Source organism: Erythrolamprus reginae, unplaced genomic scaffold, assembly GCF_031021105.1.
Source record: "Erythrolamprus reginae isolate rEryReg1 unplaced genomic scaffold, rEryReg1.hap1 scaffold_171, whole genome shotgun sequence".
Classification (NCBI taxonomy): Eukaryota; Metazoa; Chordata; class Lepidosauria; order Squamata; family Dipsadidae; genus Erythrolamprus; species Erythrolamprus reginae.
The window spans coordinates 87,471-113,673 of record NW_027248561.1 but is presented as its reverse complement, the minus strand read 5'-3'; the positions used below and the strand labels follow the sequence as shown (position 1 = coordinate 113,673).

The window sequence follows — 26,203 nt, the reverse complement described above, 5'->3', positions numbered from 1 at the left end:
ATAATAAGAGTAATAATACTACTACTACTACTAGAAATAACAATAATAATTGCATGGCTGCCAACTTCTTTCTTAAAAACTTATGATTCATATTTAGGCCATCACAGCCCTTCTTAACTGGGTTTCAGGCTTTTACAGGATTATTCCCAATTCCTTTGATTTATCAAAATGCATCATCGCCTGTTAATATTAATATGGCATTGATAATAAAGATACAGGATAATAACGTTAAAATCCAATTGAAAAAGTGTATTTCTTTCTGTGGCTGCAATACCGAATTTGACCACAGGACGGCAGTTTTCTATCATTAGGCTCAAATAGGGATAGCGAGGGGGGGGGGAAGCCCGCAGTTCCTTTGTGCCCTTCTGGCATTCCCTCACCAACTTCCTTTGGAGTGACCTTCTAAGCATGGCCGACTTCCTGTGTGTCCTTTTCTTGGCATCCCTTACCAACTTCCTTTGGCATCGCCCTTCTAAGCATGGCCGACTTCCTGTGTGCCCTTCTCCTGGCATCCCTTACCAACTCTGACTTCAGGTGTGCTCTTCTCCTGGCATCCCCCACCAACTTCCTTTGGCAGCATTGCTCACCTCCTGTCAGTTTCCTGCCCCCCCTTTGGAAACCCCGCCCTCTTCTCCATTCCCTCTCAGCTGTGAGGAAGGCTGGTTGATGAAGTTTAAGAGCAGCGCCGGAGCAGCTTGGCCGATGTCTCTGCAATTGACCGGCCGTGGGAGCTGAAGGACCCCTGCAGAGCGTGTGAACCGCCGGTGGAGAGCTGTGGGAAAAGGTTATTTCTTGTGCCTTTTCATTTTTAGTGCTGTTGTTGGATGTCTTCCTCCCTAAAATCAGTAGAGCTAGTGGTAAATATTCTATTTAGACCTCACACTTAAATTATTTCTGTCTCTATAGATATTAAATTAAGAATTGCTTAATCCTAGATTGAATAATCCTACCCCTGTTCTATTGCATCCTATTTATGATATATAAAAGAAAAAACCAGGTCCCAAACCAAATATTGATATTAATTGCATAAATCACGTAGTAACATCAAAATTCATTGACCCCAACCGAGAGAAAATTATCACTTTCTTCAGTGCCTTTCACTAAATAATTCTCTGAGTCTTCGGAGAAGGGCAGAATACAAATATAATAATAATAATAATAATAATAATAATAATAATAATAATAATAATAATAATAAATAAAAGAAAAAAACAGGTTCTAAACCCAATATTGATATTAATTGCATAAATCACGTAGTAAGATCAAAATTCATTGACCCAGCGGAGAGAAAAGTACCGGCTGGTTCTCTTCCACGACATATACACGTCTCAGATAATTTTGGTAACTAATTTATTTATTTCATAGACTCACACACACACACAGACACCCCCCCCCCCCCGGCAGTCAATGGTGTCCCGCTTTACCAATGTTAAAATCTGGTCACCTTATGTAAGAGTCAGTTGTGTAGGTTTTGTGTTATTTTTGTGTGAAGAGCGATTATCCTTTATTATTAAAACATCATTAGTATTAATAGGCATCATAGGCTTTAACTTGTTTCAAGGCTTGCGCCTCCCATTAACCTATTAAATTTGATAATACTTTAAAAATATACAGGATAACTTTAAAATCCGATTAAAAAGGTCGATTCCTTTGTGTGGCTGCAATATCTGTTTTGACCACAGAAGGGCAGAGTTTTCGGTTTCAGGATTTAATATTGAGGCCAAGGGACAGAATATCGCCAAGGGACAGAAGACTCTGCCATTCTATTGTCAAAAAAGGAATATGGGAGAGAAAAAGGAATCAACCCTCTTAACGCATTTTAAGTTTATTATTCTGTATATTTATTATTAAACTCCTTAATAACATTCATAGGGCAACAGGAGGCCCGGGGGTGGCAACGCAGGGAGAGAAGAAATCCTTCAAGAGTTAAAGCTGCCAGGCGGGGAGGGGCATCCCGTCCTAGCACGAACCGGTCAATCGCCAGGCGGAGAGCCGGACCGTTTGATCGGTCACAGCCGGGGAGAGCGGATATTCGAGAGCCAGGAGAGCACAGCCTCCCAGAGATTTTCACCGCGCCATTGGGTTTTTTCTTGTTGCGCATTTTCTCATTGTAACGGAATAAAGTCGTTTCTATATAGCCGCTCGTCTACTGATTCTTACCAATATTCAAGACTCACTTTAAAGCACAGGGCGGTTCCAATACCATATAACACTCTTTTCTCCCAAATTCTGGAACCCGGCCACTCGAGGGATGCAGGCGGAATCCTACCGAGGCGACGTTACATCAGCCCGCCTAGCGTGTCGCCGGCAAGATGACCATCCCGTCCTTTGCAGGGCACGGGGAGAGCTGGGCCTTTAAAGGCAAGGAGCGGGTGTTTTCTATAACATTTCTGAACAGGTGCCACTCGGTCCGTCGTCATAGATAGCGGCCTCTGAAGTCATAGCAGACCAGAAAGACCCCACATCCATCAGCTGACCCCACATCCATCGGCCGTCCCCGGGGGTAGGCAGAGGAGAAGGCCACCGTGGTTCCCCTGACGCAGGAAAGGTAGAAGAATAACGTTTGTTTTCCGTTTCTTTTTTTCTAAAATGAGGATAAAAGGCATTTGTCCAGAGTCTTCCTCAGAAGGCGTTAGAAGTGTGTTTCAGGGATTCAGCGCAAACGGAGCGAGCCCACGCCGCTACGAAAGAGCCAGAGAAAGAGCTTCAACCCAGCCGATGAAGAATTTGCTTCTTTCCACTATCGAGATGTGGTGGGGGGGAGCAGAGAACAGAAAGGAGACGGCTTTCAGGAATGGCTTTTGGCTGAAAGCTCAGCGAAGCTAAAAGATCCATCTCACTTTGTAAACCGTTATTATTATTTCTTTGCAATAAATACGCTTTGTTTTTAGTCAATGCAAGTTTTTTTTATTTATTTCGAAGAGCTCTTTGTATTTTTCCAAGGGCGAGAAGCCCCCGGGAAAAGTAAAGGTCCAGGTTTTCTCTCCCAAATTCGGGGAACAGGTCTCCGGCATAGTTACGCATAAGTAATAGAGGCAGAATTCTCTTTTTGCATCTTTGGGGAAAGATTAGTGTTTTTTGTATTTATTTATCGATGCAGGAAGGTGTGGATCGATCGTATTTATATGCCGCTCATTCCAAAGCGGATTCAGAGAGGCTAACGTGGTATAAGTAGAACAGTATTAAATGAAAATGACATTATTTATTTATTTATTGATTGATTGATTGCATTTGTTTGCCGCCCCTCTCCGTAGACTCGGGGCGGCTAACAACAATAGTACAAAACATCACGTAAAACCAATACTAAAAACTAATACTAAAACAATTAAAAAACCCTTATTTGTAAAACCAAACATACATACAAACAAACATACCATGCATAAATTGAAAAGGCCAAGGGGGAAAGAATATCTCAGTTCCCCCACGCCTGACGGCAGAGGTGGCTTTTAAGGAGCTTACGAAAGGCGAGGAGGGTGGGGGCAATTCTAATCTCCGGGGGGAGTTGGTTCCAGAGGGCCGGGGCCACCACAGAGAAGGCTCTTCCCCTGGGGCCCACCAAACGACATTGTTTTGTTGACGGGACATATCAGTCATACAATAAGAATAATGTAACGTCTTTAAAAGAACCATACACACCCCAAGGTCAATGCTATTCCATACCTGCCAGAAAAGTCAGATCTTAACGGGTTTCCGGAAGACCGGTAGGGGGGAGATTGCACGAAATTACAAAAAGATATTGACAAAATTGAACGCGTCCAAAGACGGGCTACAAGAACGGTGGAAGGCTTTAAGCATAAAACGTATCAGGAAAGACTTCACGAACTCAATCTGTATAGACTGGAGGACAGAAGGAAAAGAGGGGACAGGATCGAAACATTGAAATACGTTAAAGGGTTAAACAAGGTTCAGGAGGGAAGCGTTTTTAATAGGAAAGCGAAGCCAAGAACAAGGGGACACCATCTGAAGTTAGTTGGGGGAAGGATCAAAAGCAACGTGAGAAAATATTATTTCACCGAAAGAGTAGTAGATCCTTGGAACAAACTTCCAGCAGACGTGGTAGATAAATCCACAGTAACTGAATTTAAACACGCCTGGAATAAACATATATCCATCCTAAGATAAAATACAGAAAATAGTATAAGGGCAGACTAGATGGGCCACGAGGTCTTTTTCTGCCTTCACGCTTCTACGTTTCTCCGTTTCTATCTGCGTGGGGAGATTCGCCTTCCATCAACGTTTTGTCTTTTTAATATTTCATTCTGCTAGGAGAGAGGCGGGTGCGGACTTTCTTCATTAGGGAAACGGTAGAGCTGGGGACTTAGCCAACACCCTGTTTTATATAATAAAGTTATCATTTTTGTAGTACCTTCACAAACCCCTGGCGGTTTTCGTGTCCAATACGCAGCTAGTCCTCCAGAAGTGGGATTCCCTTCCCTTCCCTACCGGTTCACAAAAGCGAGTGTGCGCATGACTTTGGGATGGGTGGGCAGAGCCCCCAGACGTTCGTGCTATCCTGAGAGAAGCGGCTGAATCCTACCACTGTTAAGTCCTCGGCTTATGACCATTGAGCTCCACATTTTTCCCAATAGACAAGACCCAAAAGGGGACACGTGAGCATGTTAGTTGCTCATGCTAGTTGCCAAGCATCACAATTTTGAACACATGACCATGGGAATGCCATAAAAAAATCACTTTGTTCAGTGCCTTTCACTAAGTAATTATCTGAGTCTTCTTGAAGGGCAGAACACAAATATAATAATAATAATAATAATAATAATATAATGATGATGATGTTGATAATAATAATAAGAGTAATACTACTACTACTACTACAAATAACAATAATAATTGTCTGCATGGCTGCCAACTTCTTTCTTAAAAACATATGATTCATATTTAGGCCATCACAGCCCTTCTTAAATGGGTTTCAGGCTTTAACAGGATTATTCCCAATTCCTTTGATTTAGCAAAATGCAAAATCGCCTGTTAATATTAATATGGCATTGATAATAAAGATACAGGATAATAACGTTAAAATCCAATTGAAAAAGTGTATTTCTTTCTGTGGCTGCAATACCGAATTTGACCACAGGACGGCAGTTTTCTATCATTAGGCTCAAATAGGGATAGCGAGGGGGGGGGGGGAAGCCCGCAGTTCCTTTGTGCCCTTCTGGCATTCCCTCACCAACTTCCTTTGGAGTGACCTTCTAAGCATGGCCGACTTCCTGTGTCTCCTTTTCTTGGCATCCCTTACCAACTTCCTTTGGCATCGCCCTTCTAAGCATGGCCGACTTCCTGTGTGCCCTTCTCCTGGCATCCCTTACCAACTCTGACTTCAGGTGTGCTCTTCTCCTGGCATCCCCCACCAACTTCCTTTGGCAGCATTGCTCACCTCCTGTCAGTTTCCTGCCCCCCCTTTGGAAACCCCGCCCTCTTCTCCATTCCCTCTCAGCTGTGAGGAACGCTGGTTGATGACGTTTAAGAGCAGCGCCGGAGCAGCTTGGCCGATGTCTCTGCAATTGACCGGCCATGGGAGCTGAAGGACCCCTGCAGAGCGTGTGAACCGCCGGTGGAGAGCTGTGGGAAAAGGTTATTTCTTGTGCCTTTTCATTTTTAGTGCTGTTGTTGGATGTCTTCCTCCCTAAAATCAGTAGAGCTAGTGGTAAATATTCTATTTAGACCTCACACTTAAATTATTTCTGTCTCTATAGATATTAAATTAAGAATTGCTTAATCCTAGATTGAATAATCCTACCCCTGTTCTATTGCATCCTATTTATGATATATAAAAGAAAAAACCAGGTCCCAAACCACATATTGATATTAATTGCATAAATCACGTAGTAACATCAAAATTCATTGACCCCAACCGAGAGAAAATTATCACTTTCTTCAGTGCCTTTCACTAAATAATTCTCTGAGTCTTCGGAGAAGGGCAGAATACAAATATAATAATAATAATAATAATAATAATAATAATAATAATAATAATAATATATAAAAGAAAAAAACAGGTTCTAAACCCAATATTGATATTAATTGCATAAATCACGTAGTAAGATCAAAATTCATTGACCCAGCGGAGAGAAAAGTACCGGCTGGTTCTCTTCCACGACATATACACGTCTCAGATAATTTTGGTAACTAATTTATTTATTTCATAGACTCACACACACACACAGACACCCCCCCCCCCGGCAGTCAATGGTGTCCCGCTTTACCAATGTTAAAATCTGGTCACCTTATGTAAGAGTCAGTTGTGTAGGTTTTGTGTTATTTTTGTGTGAAGAGCGATTATCCTTTATTATTAAAACATCATTAGTATTAATAGGCATCATAGGCTTTAACTTGTTTCAAGGCTTGCGCCTCCCATTAACCTATTAAATTTGATAATACTTTAAAAATATACAGGATAACTTTAAAATCCGATTAAAAAGGTCGATTCCTTTGTGTGGCTGCAATATCTGTTTTGACCACAGAAGGGCAGAGTTTTCGGTTTCAGGATTTAATATTGAGGCCAAGGGACAGAATATCGCCAAGGGACAGAAGACTCTGCCATTCTATTGTCAAAAAAGGAATATGGGAGAGAAAAAGGAATCAACCCTCTTAACGCATTTTAAGTTTATTATTCTGTATATTTATTATTAAACTCCTTAATAACATTCATAGGGCAACAGGAGGCCCGGGGGTGGCAACGCAGGGAGAGAAGGAATCCTTCAAGAGTTAAAGCTGCCAGGCGGGGAGGGGCATCCCGTCCTAGCACGAACCGGTCAATCGCCAGGCGGAGAGCCGGACCGTTTGATCGGTCACAGCCGGGGAGAGCGGATATTCGAGAGCCAGGAGAGCACAGCCTCCCAGAGATTTTCACCGCGCCAATGGGTTTTTTCTTGTTGCGCATTTTCTCATTGTAACGGAATAAAGTCATTTCTATATAGCCGCTCGTCTACTGATTCTTACCAATATTCAAGACTCACTTTAAAGCACAGGGCGGTTCCAATACCATATAACACTCTTTTCTCCCAAATTCTGGAACCCGGCCACTCGAGGGATGCAGGCGGAATCCTACCGAGGCGACGTTACATCAGCCCGCCTAGCGTGGCGCCGGCAAGATGACCATCCCGTCCTTTGCGGGGCACAGGGAGAGCTGGGCCTTTAAAGGCAAGGAGCGGGTGTTTTCTATAACATTTCTTAACAGGTGCCACTCGGTCCGTCGTCATAGACAGCGGCCTCTGAAGTCATAGCAGACCAGAAAGACCGCACATCCATCAGCTGACCCCACATCCATCGGCCGTCCCCGGGGGTAGGCAGAGGAGAAGGCCACAGTGGTTCCCCTGACGATGGAAAAGTAGAAGAATAACGTTTGTTTTCCGTTTCTTTTTTTCTAAAATGAGGATAAAAGGCATTTGTCCAGAGTCTTCCTCAGAAGGCGTTAGAAGCGTGTTTCAGGGATTCAGCGCAAACGGAGCGAGCCCACGCCGCTACGAAGGAGCCAGAGAAAGAGCTTCAACCCAGCCGATGAAGAATTTGCTTCTTTCCACTATCGAGATGTGGTGGGGGGGAGCAGAGAACAGAAAGGAGACGTCTTTCAGGAACGGCTTTTGGCTGAAAGCTCAGCGAAGCTAAAAGTTCCATCTCACTTTGTAAACCGTTATTATTATTTCTTTGCAATAAATACGCTTTGTTTTTAGTCAATGCAAGTTTCTTTTATTTATTTCGAAGAGCTCTTTGTATTTTTCCAAGGGCGAGAAGCCCCCGGGAAAAGTAAAGGTCCAGGTTTTCTCTCCAAAATTCGGGGAACAGGTCTCCGGCATAGTTACGCATAAGTAATAGATGCAGAATTCCCTTTTTGCATCTTTGGGATAGGTTAGTGTTTTTTGTATTTATTTATCGATGCAGGAATGCGTGGATCGATCGTATTTATATGCCGCTTATTCCAAAGCGGATTCAGAGAGGCTAACGTGGTATAAATAGAACAGTATTAAATGAAAATGACATGATTGATTGGTTGATTGATTGATTGATTGCATTTGTATGCCGCCCCTCTCCGTAGACTCGGGGCGGCTAACAACAATAGTACAAAACATCACGTAAATCCAATACTAAAAACTGATACTAAAACAATTAAAAAACCCTTATTTGTAAAACCAAACATACATACAAACAAACATACCATGCATAAATTGTAAAGGCCAAGGGGGAAAGAATATCTCAGTTCCCCCACGCCTGATGGCAGAGGTGGGTTTTAAGGAGCTTATGAAAGGCGAGGAGGGTGGGGGCAATTCTGATCTCCGGGGGGAGTTGGTTCCAGAGGGCCGGGGGCACCACAGAGAAGGCTCTTCCCCTGGGGCCCGCCAAACGACATTGTTTTGTTGACGGGACATATCAGTCATACAATAAGAATAATGTAACGTCTTTAAAAGAACCATACACACCCCAAGGTCAATGCTATTCCATACCTGCCAGAAAAGTCAGATCTTAACGGGTTTCCGGAAGACCGGTAGGGGGGAGATAGCACGAAATTACAAAAAGATATTGACAAAATTGAACGCGTCCAAAGACGGGCTACAAGAACGGTAGAAGGCTTTAAGCATAAAACGTATCAGGAAAGACTTCACGAACTCAATCTGTATAGACTGGAGGACAGAAGGAAAAGAGGGGACAGGATCGAAACATTGAAATACGTTAAAGGGTTAAACAAGGTTCAGGAGGGAAGCGTTTTTAATAGGAAAGCGAAGCCAAGAACAAGGGGACACCATCTGAAGTTAGTTGGGGGAAGGATCAAAAGCAACGTGAGAAAATATTATTTCACCGAAAGAGTAGTAGATCCTTGGAACAAACTTCCAGCAGACGTGGTAGATAAATCCACAGTAACTGAATTTAAACACGCCTGGAATAAACATATATCCATCCTAAGATAAAATACAGAAAATAGTATAAGGGCAGACTAGATGGGCCACGAGGTCTTTTTCTGCCTTCACGCTTCTTCGTTTCTCCGTTTCTATCTGCGTGGGGAGATTCGCCTTCCATCAACGTTTTGTCTTTTTAATATTTCATTCTGCTAGGAGAGAGGCGGGTGCGGACTTTCTTCATTAGGGAAACGGTAGAGCTGGGGACTTAGCCAACACCCTGTTTTATATAATAAAGTTATCATTTTTGTAGTACCTTCACAAACCCCTGGCGGTTTTCGTGTCCAATACGCAGCTAGTCCTCCAGAAGTGGGATTCCCTTCCCTTCCCTACCGGTTCACAAAAGCGAGTGTCCGCATGACTTCGGGATGGGTGGGCAGAGCCCCCAGCCGTTCGTGCTATCCTGAGAGAAGCGGCTGAATCCTACCACTGTTAAGTCCTCGGCTTATGACCATTGAGCTCCACATTTTTCCCAATAGACAAGACCCAAAACGGGACACGTGAGCATGTTAGTTGCTCATGCTAGTTGCCAAGCATCACAATTTTGAACACATGACCATGGGAATGCCATAAAAAAATCACTTTGTTCAGTGCCTTTCACTAAGTAATTATCTGAGTCTTCTTGAAGGGCAGAACACAAATATAATAATAATAATAATAATAATAATAATAATAATAATAATAATAATAAAAAAATAATGATGATGATGTTGATAATAATAATAAGAGTAATACTACTACTACTACTACAAATAACAATAATAATTGTCTGCATGGCTGCCAACTTCTTTCTTAAAAACATATGATTCATATTTAGGCCATCACAGCCCTTCTTAAATGGGTTTCAGGCTTTAACAGGATTATTCCCAATTCCTTTGATTTAGCAAAATGCAAAATCGCCTGTTAATATTAATATGGCATTGATAATAAAGATACAGGATAATAACGTTAAAATCCAATTGAAAAAGTGTATTTCTTTCTGTGGCTGCAATACCGAATTTGACCACAGGACGGCAGTTTTCTATCATTAAGGCTCAAATAGGGATAGCGGGGGGGGGGGGGGAAGCCCGCAGTTCCTTTGTGCCCTTCTGGTATTCCCTCACCAACTTCCTTTGGCATCGCCCTTCTAAGCATGGCCGACTTCCTGTGTGCCCTTCTCCTGGCATCCCTGACCAACTCTGACTTCGTGTGTGCGCTTGTTCTGGCATCCCCCACCAACTTCCTTTGGCATCGCCCTTCTAAGCATGGCCGACTTCCTGTGTGCCCTTCTCCTGGCATCCCTTACCAACTCTGACTTCAGGTGTGCTCTTCTCCTGGCATCCCCCACCAACTTCCTTTGGCAGCATTGCTCACCTCCTGTCAGTTTCCTGCCCCCCCTTTGGAAACCCCGCCCTCTTCTCCATTCCCTCTCAGCTGTGAGGAAGGCTGGTTGATGACGTTTAAGAGCAGCGCCGGAGCAGCTTGGCCGATGTCTCTGCAATTGACCGGCCGTGGGAGCTGAAGGACCCCTGCAGAGCGTGTGAACCGCCGGTGGAGAGCTGTGGGAAAAGGTTATTTCTTGTGCCTTTTCATTTTTAGTGCTGTTGTTGGATGTCTTCCTCCCTAAAATCAGTAGAGCTAGTGGTAAATATTCTATTTAGACCTCACACTTAAATTATTTCTGTCTCTATAGATATTAAATTAAGAATTGCTTAATCCTAGATTGAATAATCCTACCCCTGTTCTATTGCATCCTATTTATGATATATAAAAGAAAAAACCAGGTCCCAAACCAAATATTGATATTAATTGCATAAATCACGTAGTAACATCAAAATTCATTGACCCCAACCGAGAGAAAATTATCACTTTCTTCAGTGCCTTTCACTAAATAATTCTCTGAGTCTTCGGAGAAGGGCAGAATACAAATATAATAATAATAATAATAATAATAATAATAATAATAATAATAATAATAATAATAAATAAAAGAAAAAAACAGGTTCTAAACCCAATATTGATATTAATTGCATAAATCACGTAGTAAGATCAAAATTCATTGACCCAGCGGAGAGAAAAGTACCGGCTGGTTCTCTTCCACGACATATACACGTCTCAGATAATTTTGGTAACTAATTTATTTATTTCATAGACTCACACACACACACAGACACCCCCCCCCCCGGCAGTCAATGGTGTCCCGCTTTACCAATGTTAAAATCTGGTCACCTTATGTAAGAGTCAGTTGTGTAGGTTTTGTGTTATTTTTGTGTGAAGAGCGATTATCCTTTATTATTAAAACATCATTAGTATTAATAGGCATCATAGGCTTTAACTTGTTTCAAGGCTTGCGCCTCCCATTAACCTATTAAAATTGATAATACTTTAAAAATATACAGGATAACTTTAAAATCCGATTTAAAAGGTCGATTCCTTTGTGTGGCTGCAATATCTGTTTTGACCACAGAAGGGCATAGTTTTCGGTTTCAAGATTTAATATTGAGGCCAAGGGACAGAATATCGCCAAGGGACAGAAGACTCTGCCATTCTATTGTCAAAAAAGGAATATGGGAGAGAAAAAGGAATCAACCCTCTTAACGCATTTTAAGTTTATTATTCTGTATATTTATTATTAAACTCCTTAATAACATTCATAGGGCAACAGGAGGCCCGGGGGTGGCAACGCAGGGAGAGAAGGAATCCTTCAAGAGTTAAAGCTGCCAGGCGGGGAGGGGCATCCCGTCCTAGCACGAACCGGTCAATCGCCAGGCGGAGAGCCAGACCGTTTGATCGGTCACAGCCGGGGAGAGCGGATATTCGAGAGCCAGGAGAGCACAGCCTCCCAGAGATTTTCACCGCGCCATTGGGTTTTTTCTTGTTGCGCATTTTCTCATTGTAACGGAATAAAGTCGTTTCTATATAGCCGCTCGTCTACTGATTCTTACCAATATTCAAGACTCACTTTAAAGCACAGGGCGGTTCCAATACCATATAACACTCTTTTCTCCCAAATTCTGGAACCCGGCCACTCGAGGGATGCAGGCGGAATCCTACCGAGGCAACGTTACATCAGCCCGCCTAGCGTGTCGCCGGCAAGATGACCATCCCGTCCTTTGCAGGGCACGGGGAGAGCTGGGCCTTTAAAGGCAAGGAGCGGGTGTTTTCTATAACATTTCTGAACAGGTGCCACTCGGTCCGTCGTCATAGATAGCGGCCTCTGAAGTCATAGCAGACCAGAAAGACCCCACATCCATCAGCTGACCCCACATCCATCGGCCGTCCCCGGGGGTAGGCAGAGGAGAAGGCCACCGTGGTTCCCCTGACGCAGGAAAGGTAGAAGAATAACGTTTGTTTTCCGTTTCTTTTTTTCTAAAATGAGGATAAAAGGCATTTGTCCAGAGTCTTCCTCAGAAGGCGTTAGAAGTGTGTTTCAGGGATTCAGCGCAAACGGAGCGAGCCCACGCCGCTACGAAAGAGCCAGAGAAAGAGCTTCAACCCAGCCGATGAAGAATTTGCTTCTTTCCACTATCGAGATGTGGTGGGGGGGAGCAGAGAACAGAAAGGAGACGGCTTTCAGGAATGGCTTTTGGCTGAAAGCTCAGCGAAGCTAAAAGATCCATCTCACTTTGTAAACCGTTATTATTATTTCTTTGCAATAAATACGCTTTGTTTTTAGTCAATGCAAGTTTTTTTTATTTATTTCGAAGAGCTCTTTGTATTTTTCCAAGGGCGAGAAGCCCCCGGGAAAAGTAAAGGTCCAGGTTTTCTCTCCCAAATTCGGGGAACAGGTCTCCGGCATAGTTACGCATAAGTAATAGAGGCAGAATTCCCTTTTTGCATCTTTGGGGAAAGATTAGTGTTTTTTGTATTTATTTATCGATGCAGGAAGGTGTGGATCGATCGTATTTATATGCCGCTCATTCCAAAGCGGATTCAGAGAGGCTAACGTGGTATAAGTAGAACAGTATTAAATGAAAATGACATTATTTATTTATTTATTGATTGATTGCATTTGTTTGCCGCCCCTCTCCGTAGACTCGGGGCGGCTAACAACAATAGTACAAAACATCACGTAAAACCAATACTAAAAACTAATACTAAAACAATTAAAAAACCCTTATTTGTAAAACCAAACATACATACAAACAAACATACCATGCATAAATTGAAAAGGCCAAGGGGGAAAGAATATCTCAGTTCCCCCACGCCTGACGGCAGAGGTGGCTTTTAAGGAGCTTACGAAAGGCGAGGAGGGTGGGGGCAATTCTAATCTCCGGGGGGAGTTGGTTCCAGAGGGCCGGGGCCACCACAGAGAAGGCTCTTCCCCTGGGGCCCACCAAACGACATTGTTTTGTTGACGGGACATATCAGTCATACAATAAGAATAATGTAACGTCTTTAAAAGAACCATACACACCCCAAGGTCAATGCTATTCCATACCTGCCAGAAAAGTCAGATCTTAACGGGTTTCCGGAAGACCGGTAGGGGGGAGATTGCACGAAATTATAAAAAGATATTGACAAAATTGAACGCGTCCAAAGACGGGCTACAAGAACGGTGGAAGGTCTTAAGCATAATACGTATCAGGAAAGACTTCACGAACTCAATCTGTATAGACTGGAGGACAGAAGGAAAAGAGGGGACAGGATCGAAACATTGAAATACGTTAAAGGGTTAAACAAGGTTCAGGAGGGAAGCGTTTTTAATAGGAAAGCGAAGCCAAGAACAAGGGGACACCATCTGAAGTTAGTTGGGGGAAGGATCAAAAGCAACGTGAGAAAATATTATTTCACCGAAAGAGTAGTAGATCCTTGGAACAAACTTCCAGCAGACGTGGTAGATAAATCCACAGTAACTGAATTTAAACACGCCTGGAATAAACATATATCCATCCTAAGATAAAATACAGAAAATAGTATAAGGGCAGACTAGATGGGCCACGAGGTCCTTTTCTGCCTTCACGCTTCTACGTTTCTCCGTTTCTATCTGCGTGGGGAGATTCGCCTTCCATCAACGTTTTGTCTTTTTAATATTTCATTCTGCTAGGAGAGAGGCGGGTGCGGACTTTCTTCATTAGGGAAACGGTAGAGCTGGGGACTTAGCCAACACCCTGTTTTATATAATAAAGTTATCATTTTTGTAGTACCTTCACAAACCCCTGGCGGTTTTCGTGTCCAATACGCAGCTAGTCCTCCAGAAGTGGGATTCCCTTCCCTTCCCTACCGGTTCACAAAAGCGAGTGTCCGCATGACTTCGGGATGGGTGGGCAGAGCCCCCAGCCGTTCGTGCTATCCTGAGAGAAGCGGCTGAATCCTACCACTGTTAAGTCCTCGGCTTATGACCATTGAGCTCCACATTTTTCCCAATAGACAAGACCCAAAAGGGGACACGTGAGCATGTTAGTTGCTCATGCTAGTTGCCAAGCATCACAATTTTGAACACATGACCATGGGAATGCCATAAAAAAATCACTTTGTTCAGTGCCTTTCACTAAGTAATTATCTGAGTCTTCTTGAAGGGCAGAACACAAATATAATAATAATAATAATAATAATAATATAATGATGATGATGTTGATAATAATAATAAGAGTAATACTACTACTACTACTACAAATAACAATAATAATTGTCTGCATGGCTGCCAACTTCTTTCTTAAAAACATATGATTCATATTTAGGCCATCACAGCCCTTCTTAAATGGGTTTCAGGCTTTAACAGGATTATTCCCAATTCCTTTGATTTAGCAAAATGCAAAATCGCCTGTTAATATTAATATGGCATTGATAATAAAGATACAGGATAATAACGTTAAAATCCAATTGAAAAAGTGTATTTCTTTCTGTGGCTGCAATACCGAATTTGACCACAGGACGGCAGTTTTCTATCATTAGGCTCAAATAGGGATAGCGAGGGGGGGGGGGGGGGAAGCCCGCAGTTCCTTTGTGCCCTTCTGGCATTCCCTCACCAACTTCCTTTGGAGTGACCTTCTAAGCATGGCCGACTTCCTGTGTGCCCTTCTCCTGGCATCCCTGACCAACTCTGACTTCGTGTGTGCGCTTGTTCTGGCATCCCCCACCAACTTCCTTTGGCAGCATTGCTCACCTCCTGTCAGTTTCCTGCCCCCCCTTTGGAAACCCCGCCCTCTTCTCCATTCCCTCTCAGCTGTGAGGAACGCTGGTTGATGACGTTTAAGAGCAGCGCCGGAGCAGCTTGGCCGATGTCTCTGCAATTGACCGGCCATGGGAGCTGAAGGACCCCTGCAGAGCGTGTGAACCGCCGGTGGAGAGCTGTGGGAAAAGGTTATTTCTTGTGCCTTTTCATTTTTAGTGCTGTTGTTGGATGTCTTCCTCCCTAAAATCAGTAGAGCTAGTGGTAAATATTCTATTTAGACCTCACACTTAAATTATTTCTGTCTCTATAGATATTAAATTAAGAATTGCTTAATCCTAGATTGAATAATCCTACCCCTGTTCTATTGCATCCTATTTATGATATATAAAAGAAAAAACCAGGTCCCAAACCAAATATTGATATTAATTGCATAAATCACGTAGTAACATCAAAATTCATTGACCCCAACCGAGAGAAAATTATCACTTTCTTCAGTGCCTTTCACTAAATAATTCTCTGAGTCTTCGGAGAAGGGCAGAATACAAATATAATAATAATAATAATAATAATAATAATAATAATAATAATAATATATAAAAGAAAAAAACAGGTTCTAAACCCAATATTGATATTAATTGCATAAATCACGTAGTAAGATCAAAATTCATTGACCCAGCGGAGAGAAAAGTACCGGCTGGTTCTCTTCCACGACATATACACGTCTCAGATAATTTCGGTAACTAATTTATTTATTTCATAGACTCACACACACACACAGACACCCCCCCCCCGGCAGTCAATGGTGTCCCGCTTTACCAATGTTAAAATCTGGTCACCTTATGTAAGAGTCAGTTGTGTAGCTTTTGTGTTATTTTTGTGTGAAGAGCGATTATCCTTTATTATTAAAACATCATTAGTATTAATAGGCATCATAGGCTTTAACTTGTTTCAAGGCTTGCGCCTCCCATTAACCTATTAAAATTGATAATACTTTAAAAATATACAGGATAACTTTAAAATCCGATTTAAAAGGTCGATTCCTTTGTGTGGCTGCAATATCTGTTTTGACCACAGAAGGGCAGAGTTTTCGGTTTCAGGATTTAATATTGAGGCCAAGGGACAGAATATCGCCAAGGGACAGAAGACTCTGCCATTCTATTGTCAAAAAAGGAATATGGGAGAGAAAAAGGAATCAACCCTCTTAACGCATTTTAAGTTTATTATTCTGTATATTTATTATTAAACTCCTTAATAACATTCATAGGGCAACAGGAGGCCCGGGGGTGGCAACGCAGGGAGAGAAGGAATCCTTCAAGAGTTAAAGCTGCCAGGCGGGGAGGGGCATCCCGTCCTAGCACGAACCGGTCAATCGCCAGGCGGAGAGCCGGACCGTTTGATCGGTCACAGCCGGGGAGAGCGGATATTCGAGAGCCAGGAGAGCACAGCCTCCCAGAGATTTTCACCGCGCCAATGGGTTTTTTCTTGTTGCGCATTTTCTCATTGTAACGGAATAAAGTCATTTCTATATAGCCGCTCGTCTACTGATTCTTACCAATATTCAAGACTCACTTTAAAGCACAGGGCGGTTCCAATACCATATAACACTCTTTTCTCCCAAATTCTGGAACCCGGCCACTCGAGGGATGCAGGCGGAATCCTACCGAGGCGACGTTACATCAGCCCGCCTAGCGTGGCGCCGGCAAGATGACCATCCCGTCCTTTGCGGGGCACAGGGAGAGCTGGGCCTTTAAAGGCAAGGAGCGGGTGTTTTCTATAACATTTCTTAACAGGTGCCACTCGGTCCGTCGTCATAGACAGCGGCCTCTGAAGTCATAGCAGACCAGAAAGACCGCACATCCATCAGCTGACCCCACATCCATCGGCCGTCCCCGGGGGTAGGCAGAGGAGAAGGCCACCGTGGTTCCCCTGACGATGGAAAAGTAGAAGAATAACGTTTGTTTTCCGTTTCTTTTTTTCTAAAATGAGGATAAAAGGCATTTGTCCAGAGTCTTCCTCAGAAGGCGTTAGAAGCGTGTTTCAGGGATTCAGCGCAAACGGAGCGAGCCCACGCCGCTACGAAGGAGCCAGAGAAAGAGCTTCAACCCAGCCGATGAAGAATTTGCTTCTTTCCACTATCGAGATGTGGTGGGGGGGAGCAGAGAACAGAAAGGATACGGCTTTCAGGAATGGCTTTTGGCTGAAAGCTCAGCGAAGCTAAAAGTTCCATCTCACTTTGTAAACCGTTATTATTATTTCTTTGCAATAAATACGCTTTGTTTTTAGTCAATGCAAGTTTCTTTTATTTATTTCGAAGAGCTCTTTGTATTTTTCCAAGGGCGAGAAGCCCCCGGGAAAAGTAAAGGTCCAGGTTTTCTCTCCAAAATTCGGGGAACAGGTCTCCGGCATAGTTACGCATAAGTAATAGATGCAGAATTCCCTTTTTGCATCTTTGGGATAGGTTAGTGTTTTTTGTATTTATTTATCGATGCAGGAATGCGTGGATCGATCGTATTTATATGCCGCTTATTCCAAAGCGGATTCAGAGAGGCTAACGTGGTATTATTTTACTGAAAGAGTAGTAGATCCTTGGAACAAATTTCCAGCAGACGTGGTAGATAAATCCACAGTAACTGAATTTAAACATGCCTGGGATAAACATATATCCATCCTAAGATAAAATACAGAGAATAGTATAAGGGCAGACTAGATGGACCATGGGGTCTTTTTCTGCCGTCAGACTTCTCTGTTTCTATGTTTCTATAATTGTCTGCATGGCTGCCAACTTCTTTCTTAAAAACTTATGATTCATATTTAGGCCATGACAGCCCTTCTTAAATGGGTTTCAGGCTTTTACAGGATTATTCCCAATTCCTTTGATTTAGCAAAATGCATCATCGCCTGTTAATATTAATATGGCATTGATAATAAAGATACAGGATAATAACGTTAAAATCCAATTGAAAAAGTGTATTTCTTTCTGTGGCTGCAATACCAAATGTGACCACAGGGCGGCAGTTTTCTATCATTAAGGCTCAAATAGGGATAGGAGAGGGGGGGGGGGAAGCCCGCAGTTCCTTTGTGCCCTTCTGGCATTCCCGCACCAACTTCCTTTGGAGTGACCTTCTAAGCATGACCGACTTCCTGTATGTCCTTCTCTTCGCATCCCTTACCAACTCTGACTTCATGTGTGCTCTTCTCCTGGCATCCCTCACCAACTTCCTTTGGCATCGCCCTTCTAAGCGTGGCCGACTTCCTGTGTGCCCTTCTCCTGGCATCCCTTACCAACTCTGACTTCAGGTGTGCTTTTCTCTCTGCAATTGACCGGCCATGGGAGCTGAAGGACCCCTGCAGAGCGTGTGAACCGCCGGTGGAGAGCTGTGGGAAAAGGTTATTTCTTGTGCCTTTTCATTTTTAGTGCTGTTGTTGGATGTCTTCCTCCCTAAAATCAGTAGAGCTAGTGGTAAATATTCTATTTAGACCTCACACTTAAATTATTTCTGTCTCTATAGATATTAAGTTAAGAATTGCTTAATCCTAGATTGAATAATCCTACCCCTGTTCTATTGCATCCTATTTATGATATATAAAAGAAAAAACCAGGTCCCAAACCAAATATTGATATTAATTGTATAAATCACGTAGTAACATCAAAATTCATTGACCCCAACCGAGAGAAAATTATCACTTTCTTCAGTGCCTTTCACTAAATAATTCTCTGAGTCTTCGGAGAAGGGCAGAATACAAATATAATAATAATAATAATAATAATAATAATAATAATAATAATAATATATAAAAGAAAAAAACAGGTTCTAAACCCAATATTGATATTAATTGCATAAATCACGTAGTAAGATCAAAATTCATTGACCCAGCGGAGAGAAAAGTACCGGCTGGTTCTCTTCCACGACATATACACGTCTCAGATAATTTCGGTAACTAATTTATTTATTTCATAGACTCACACACACACACAGAAACCCCCCCGGCAGTCAATGATGTCCCGCTTTACCAATGTTAAAATCTGGCCACCTTATGTAAGAGTCAGTTGTGTAGGTTTTGTGTTATTTTTGTGTGAAGAGTGATTATCCTTTATTATTAAAACATCATTAGTATTAATAGGCATCATAGGATTTAACTTGTTTCAAGGCTTGCGCCTCCCATTAACCTATTAAAATTGATAATACTTTAAAAATATACAGGATAACTTTAAAATCCGATTAAAAAGGTCGATTCCTTTGTGTGGTTGCAATATCTGTTTTGACCACAGAACGGCAGAGTTTTCGGTTTTAGGATTTAATATTGAGGCCAAGGGACAGAATATCGCCAAGGGACAGAAGACTCTGCCATTCTATTGTCAAAAAAGGAATATGAGACAGAAAAAGGAATCAACCCTCTTAACAGATTTTAAGTTTATTATTCTGTATATTTATTATTAAACTCCTTAATAACATTCATAGGGCAACAGTAGGCCCGGGGGTCGCAACGCAAGCACCAGAAGGAATCCTTGAAGAGTTAAAGCTGCCAGGTAGGGAGGGGAATCCCGTCCTAGCACGAACCGGTCAATCTCCAGGCGGAGAGCCGGACCGTTTGATCGGTCACAGCCGGGGAGAGCGGATATTTGAGAGCCTGGAGAGCACAGCCTCCCAGAGATTTTCACCGCGCCATTGGGTTTTTACTTGTTATGCATTTTCTCATTTTAACGGAATAAAGTCGTTTCTATTTAGCCGCTCGTCTTCTGGTTCTTACCAATATTCAAGACTTTCCCTTTAAAGCACAGGACGGTTCCAATATCATATAACACCCGTTTCTCCCAAATTCTAGAACCCGGCCACTCGAGGGATGCAGGCGGAATCCTACCGAGGCGATGGTACATCAGCCCGTCCATCTGGGAAAAGGCAGCCAAGCGTGTCGCCGGCAAGATGACCATCCCGTCCTTTGCGGGGGGCACGGTGAGAGCTGGGCCTTTAAAGGTAAGGAGCAGGTGTTTTGTATAACTTTTCTTAACAGGTGCCACTCGGTCCGTTGACATAAATACCGTCCTCTGAAGTCATAGCAGACCAGAAGGTCTTTTCACCTGACCCCACATCAGTTGGCCATCCCCTGGGATAGGCAGAAGAGAAGGGCACCGTGGTTCCCCAGACGTAGGACAGGTAGAAGACTTCTTTTTGTGTCCGCAATACCGGATGTGACCACAGGAGGGCAGTTTTCTATCATTAACAAGGCTGAATCAGGCATAGCAGCCAAAAAAAAAAAAAAAGCCTGGCATCTGGACTTGGACCACCCACCCTAGGGAAGGGGAGGGTTAGGGAAGGGGAGGGTTAGGGTTCATAGGGAAGGGGAGGGTTAGCGTTATTAGGGAAGGCGAGGGGCCCGGCATCTGGACTTGACCCAGCCACCCTAGGGATGGGGAGGGTTAGGGTTAATGTGATGGCTGGACCCAGGGGAAGAGCCTTCTCTGTGGCGGCCCCGGCCCTCTGGAACCAACTCCCCTCAGAGATTAGAATTGCCCCCACCCTCCTTGCCTTTCGTAAGCTACTCAAAACCCACCTCTGCCGCCAGGCATGGGGGAATTAAGATTCCTTTTCCCCCTAGGCCTTTGGAATTTTATGCATGGTTTTTTTGTATGTATGTATGTTTGGTTGTTTATATTAAGGGGTTTTTAATTCGTTCTTAGTATTGGATTATAATTGTACACTGTTTTAGGACTGCTGTTAGCCGCCCTGAGTCTTCGTAGAGGGGTGGCATATAAATCCAATAAGTAAACGATTAAATAAACAAAAGATTAAATAAATAAATAAATAAATAAATAAATAAATAAATAAATAAATATGATGATGACGATGATGACAGCCCTTCTTAACTGGGTTTAAGACTTTTGCAGGATTACTCCACTATTCCTTTGATGTAGCAAACCGCATCATTCGTTATTAATATTAATAAAGCATTAATAATAAAGATATAGGATAATAAAATTAAAATCCAATAGATTTCTTTTTCTGTCCGCAATACAGTACCGGATTTGACCATTAACAATGCTGAATCAGGCATAGCGGGGTTAATGTGATGGCGGGACCTTCTCTGTGGAGGCCCCGGCCCTCTGGAACGAACTCCCCCCAGAGATTAGAATTGCCCCCACCCTCTTCGCCTTTCAGGATTGCTCCCCCATTCCTTTGATGTAGCAAACCCGCATCATCGCTTGTTAATATTAATAAGGCGTTAATAATAAAGATATCGGATGATAAAATTGAAATCCAATAGATTTCTTTTTGCCTGCGCAAAATAGTGGACGTGACCACCGGAGGGCAGGTTTCTATCATTAACAATGCTGAATCAGGCATAGCCGGGTTAATGTGATGGCGGGACCTTCTCTGTGGCGGCCCCGGCCCTCTGGAACCAACTCCCCCCAGAGATTAGAATTGCCCCTAGCCTCCTTGCCTTTCAGGACTGCTCCCCCATTGCTTTGATGTAGCAAACCCACATCATCGCTTGTTAATATTAATAAGGCGTTAATAATAAAGATATCGGATAATAAAATTAAAATCCAATAGATTTCTTTTTGCCTCAGGCAAAATACCGGACGTGACCACCGGAGGGCAGGTTTCTATCATTAACAATGCTGAATCAGGCATAGCGGGGTTAATGTGATGGCGGGACCTTCTCTATGGAGGCCCCGGCCCTCTGGAACGAACTCCCCCCAGAGATTAGAATTGCCCCCACCCTCCTTGCCTTTCAGGATTGCTCCCCCATTCATTTGATGTAGCAAACCCGCATCATCGCTTGTTAATATTAATAAGGCGTTAATAATAAAGATATCGGATAATAAAATTAAAATCCAATAGATTTCTTTTTCCCTCAGGCAAAATACCGGACGTGACCACCGGAGGGCAGTTTTCTATCATTAACAGTGCTGAATCAGGCATAGTGGGGTTAATGTGATGGCGGGACCTTCTCTGTGGCGGCCCCGGCCCTCTGGAACCAACTCCACACAGAGGTTAGAATTGCCCCCACCCTCCTTGCCTTTCAGGATTGCTCCCCCATTCATTTGATGTACCAAACCCGCATCATCGCTTGTTAATATTAATAAGGCGTTAATAATAAAGATATCGGATAATAAAATTAAAATCCAATAGATTTCTTTTTCCCTCAGGCAAAATACCGGACGTGACCACCGGAGGGCAGGTTTGTATCATTAACAATGCTGAATCAGGCATAGCGGGGTTAATGTGATGGCGGGACCTTCTCTGTGGAGGCCCCGGCCCTCTGGAACGAACTCCCACCAGAGATTAGAATTGCCCCCACCCTCTTCGCCTTTCAGGATTGTTCCCCCATTCCTTTGATGTAGCAAACCCGCATCATCGCTTGTTAATATTAATAAGGCGTTAATAATAAAGATATCGGATGATAAAATTAAAATCCAATAGATTTCTTTTTGCCTGCGCAAAATAGTGGACGTGACCACCGGAGGGCAGGTTTCTATCATTAACAATGCTGAATCAGGCATAGCGGGGTTAATGTGATGGCGGGACCTTCTCTGTGGCGGCCCCGGCCCTCTGGAACCAACTCCCCCCAGAGATTAGAATTGCCCCCAGCCTCCTTGCCTTTCAGGACTGCTCCCCCATTCCTTTGATGTAGCAAACCCACATCATCGCTTGTTAATATTAATAAGGCGTTAATAATAAAGATATCGGATAATAAAATTAAAATCCAATAGATTTCTTTTTGCCTCACGCAAAATACCAGACGTGACCACCGGAGGGCAGGTTTCTATCATTAACAATGCTGAATCAGGCATAGCGGGGTTAATGTGATGGCGGGACCTTCTCTGTGGCGGCCCCGACCCTCTGGAACCAACTCCCCCCAGAGATTAGAATTGCCCCCACCCTCCTTGCCTTTCAGGTTTGCTCCCCCATTCCTTTGATGTAGCAAACCCGCATCATCGCTTGTTAATATTAATAAGGCGTTAATAATAAAGATATCGGATAATAAAATTAAAATCCAATAGATTTCTTTTTGCCTCCGCAAAATACCGGACGTGACCACCGGAGGGCAGGTTTCTATCATTAACAATGCCGAATCAGGCATAGCGGGGTTAATGTGACGGCGGGACCTTCTCTCTGGCGGCCCCGGCCCTCTGGAACCAACTCCCCCCAGAGATTAGAATTGCCCCCACCCTCCTTGCCTTTCAGGATTGCTCCCCCATTCCTTTGATGTAGGAAACCCGCATCATCGCTTGTTAATATTAATAAGGCGTTAATAATAAAGATATCGGATAATAAAATTAAAATGCAATAGATTTCTTTTTGCGTCCGCAATACCGGACGTGACCACCGGAGGGCAGGTTTCTATCATTAACAATGCTGAATCAGGCATTGCAGGGTTAATGTGATTGCGGGACCTTCTCTGTGGCGGCCCCGGCCCTCTGGAACCAACTCCCCCCAGAGATTAGAATTTCCCCCACCCTCCTTGCCTTTCAGGATTGCTCCCCCATTCCTTTGATGTAGCGAACCGCATCATGGCTTGTTGATATTAATAAGGCATTAATAATAAAGATATCTGATAATAAAATTAAAATCCAATAGATTTCTTTTTGGGTCTGCAATACGTGGCCACAGGAGGGCAGTTTTCTATCATTAACAATGCTGAATCAGGCATAGCAGGGTGAATGTGATGGCAGCATCTTCTCTGTGGCGGCCCCGGCCCTCTGGAACAAACTCCCCACAGAGATTAGAACTGCCCCCACCCTCCTTGCCTTTCAGGATTACTCCCCCATTCCTTTGATGTATCAAACCGCATCATGGCTTGTTGATATTAATAAGGCATTAATAATAAAGATATCGGATAATAAAATTAAAATTCAATTTAAAAAGTAGATTTCTTTTTGTGTCCGCAATACGTGACCACAGGAGGGCAGTTTTCTATCATTAACAATGCTGAAACAGGCATAGGAGGGTGAATGTGATGGCGGGACCTTCTCTGTGGCGGCCCCGGCCCTCTGGAACAAACTCCCCCCAGAGATTAGAATTGCCCCCACCCTCCTTGCCTTTCAGGATTGCTCCCCCATTCCCTTGATGTAGCGAACCGCATCATGGCTTGTTAATATTAATAAGGCATTAATAATAAAGATATCGGATAATAAAATTAAAATCCAATTTAAAAAGTAGATTTCTTTTTGTGTCCGCAATACGTGACCACAGGAGGGCAGTTTTCTATCATTAACAATGCTGAAACAGGCATAGGAGGGTGAATGTGATGGCGGGACCTTCTCTGTGGCGGCCCCGGCCCTCTGGAACAAACTCCCCCCAGAGATTAGAATTGCCCCCACCCTCCTTGCCTTTCAGGATTGCTCCCCCATTCCCTTGATGTAGCGAACCGCATCATGGCTTGTTAATATTAATAAGGCATTAATAATAAAGATATCGGATAATAAAATTAAAATCCAATTTAAAAAGTAGATTTCTTTTTGTGTCCGCAATACGTGACCACAGGAGGGCAGTTTTCTATCATTAACAATGCTGAATCAGGCATAGCAGGGTTAATGTGATGGCGGGACCTTCTCTGTGGTGGCCCCGGCCCTCTGTAACCAACTCCCCCCAGAGATTAGAATTGTCCGCATCCTCCTTGCCTTTCAGGATTGCTCCCCCATTCCTTTGATGTATCAAACCGCATCATGGCTTGTTGATATTAATAAGGCATTAATAATAAAGATATCTGATAATAAAATTAAAATCCAATAGATTTCTTTTTGGGTCTGCAATACGTGGCCACCGGGAGGGCAATTTTCTATCATTAACAATGCTGAATCAGGTATAGCAGGGTGAATGTGATGGCGGCACCTTCTCTGTGGCGGCCCCGGCCCTCTGGAACCAACTCCCCCCAGAGATTAGAATTGCCCCCACCCTCCTTGCCTTTCAGGATTGCTCCCCCATTCCTTTGATGTATCAAACCACATCATGGCTTGTTGATATTAATAAGGCATTAATAATAAAGATATCGGATAATAAAATTAAAATCCAATAGATTTCTTTTTGTGTCCGCAATACGGGACGTGACCACCGGAGGGCAGTTTTCTATCATTAACAATGCTGAATCAGGCAGAGCAGGGATAATGTAATGGCGGGACCTTCTCTGTGGCGGCCCCGGCCCTCTGGAACCAACTCCCCCCAGAGATTAGAATTGCCCCCACCATCCTTGCCTTTCAGGATTGCTCCCCCATTCCTTTGATGTATCAAACCGCATCAAGGCTTGTTGATATTAATAAGGCATTAATAATAAAGATATCGGATAATAAAATTAAAATCCAATAGATTTCTTTTTGCGTCCACAATACGGGACGTGACCACCGGAGGGCAGTTTTCTATCATTAACAATGCTGAATCAGGCATAGCAGGGTTAATGTGATGGCGGGACCCTCTCTGTGGCGGCCCCGGCCCACTGGAAAAAACTCCCCCCAGAGATTAGAATTGCCCCCACTCTCCTTGTCTTTCAGGATTGCTGCCCCATTCCTTTGATGTATCAAACCGCATCATGGCTTGTTGATATTAATAAGGCATTAATAATAAAGATATCGGATAATAAAATTAAAATGCAATAGATTTCTTTCTGTGTCTGCAATACCGGACGTGACCACCGGAGGGCAGGTTTCTATCATTAAGAATGCTGAATCAGGCATTGCAGGGTTAATGTGATTGCGGGACCTTCTCTGTGGCGGCCCCGGCCCTCTGGAACCAACTCCCCCCAGAGATTAGAATTGCCCCCACCCTCCTTGCCTTTCAGGATTGCTCCCCCATTCCTTTGATGCAGCGAACCGCATCGTGGCTTATTAATATTAGTAAGGCATTAATAAAAAAGTTATAGCATAATAAAATTAAAATTCAATTTAAAAAGTAGATTTCTTTTTGTGTCCGCAATACGTGACCACAGGAGGGCAGTTTTCTATCATTAACAATGCTGAATCAGGCATAGCAGGGTGAATGTGATGGCGGGACCTTCTCTGTGGCGGGTCCCGGCGCTCCGGAACCAACTCCCCCCAGAGATTAGAATTGCCCCCACCCTCCTTGCCTTTCGGGATAGCTCCCTACTGGACGTGACCACCAGAGGGCAGTTTTCTATCATTAACAATGCCGAATCAGGCATAGCGGGGTTAATGTGATGGCCGGACCTTCTCTGTGGCGGCCCCGGCCCTCTGGAACCAACTCCCCCC

At 43.4% G+C, this 26,203-nt stretch overlaps 5 long non-coding RNA genes across 8 annotated transcripts in view; all 5 read left to right on the top strand.

Annotated features, from left to right (window-relative positions):
- Window positions 1-647: 647 nt before the first annotated feature.
- LOC139155966 (uncharacterized) lies at window positions 648-2,895 on the top strand. The gene is made up of 2 exons (XR_011557139.1): window positions 648-784; window positions 1,873-2,895. It is a non-coding gene; the product is annotated as an uncharacterized lncRNA (long non-coding RNA).
- A 2,584-nt stretch (window positions 2,896-5,479) lies between these two features.
- On the top strand, window positions 5,480-7,692 carry LOC139155967 (uncharacterized). 3 transcript variants are annotated; one of them, XR_011557140.1, is made up of 2 exons: window positions 5,480-5,589; window positions 7,196-7,692. It is a non-coding gene; the product is annotated as an uncharacterized lncRNA (long non-coding RNA). The 3 variants fall into 3 exon arrangements; XR_011557141.1 differs by having other exon boundaries at window positions 6,670-7,692; XR_011557142.1 differs by having other exon boundaries at window positions 5,480-5,662.
- A 2,627-nt stretch (window positions 7,693-10,319) lies between these two features.
- Window positions 10,320-12,565, top strand: LOC139155970 (uncharacterized). Its single transcript, XR_011557144.1, has 2 exons — window positions 10,320-10,456; window positions 12,265-12,565. It is a non-coding gene; the product is annotated as an uncharacterized lncRNA (long non-coding RNA).
- A 2,471-nt stretch (window positions 12,566-15,036) lies between these two features.
- Window positions 15,037-17,287, top strand: LOC139155968 (uncharacterized). The gene is made up of 2 exons (XR_011557143.1): window positions 15,037-15,188; window positions 16,791-17,287. It is a non-coding gene; the product is annotated as an uncharacterized lncRNA (long non-coding RNA).
- A 1,021-nt stretch (window positions 17,288-18,308) lies between these two features.
- LOC139155972 (uncharacterized) overlaps window positions 18,309-26,203 on the top strand; it is a 68,237-nt gene continuing 60,342 nt past the window's right edge. The window contains exons 1-3 of one of the 2 annotated variants that reach the window (XR_011557146.1): window positions 18,309-18,387; window positions 19,825-19,973; window positions 21,569-21,600. This is a non-coding gene — a long non-coding RNA (uncharacterized lncRNA). Of the gene's footprint in view, window positions 18,388-19,824; window positions 19,974-21,568; window positions 21,640-26,203 lie in introns of those variants that run through there. The other variant, XR_011557145.1, reaches the window with a different exon arrangement.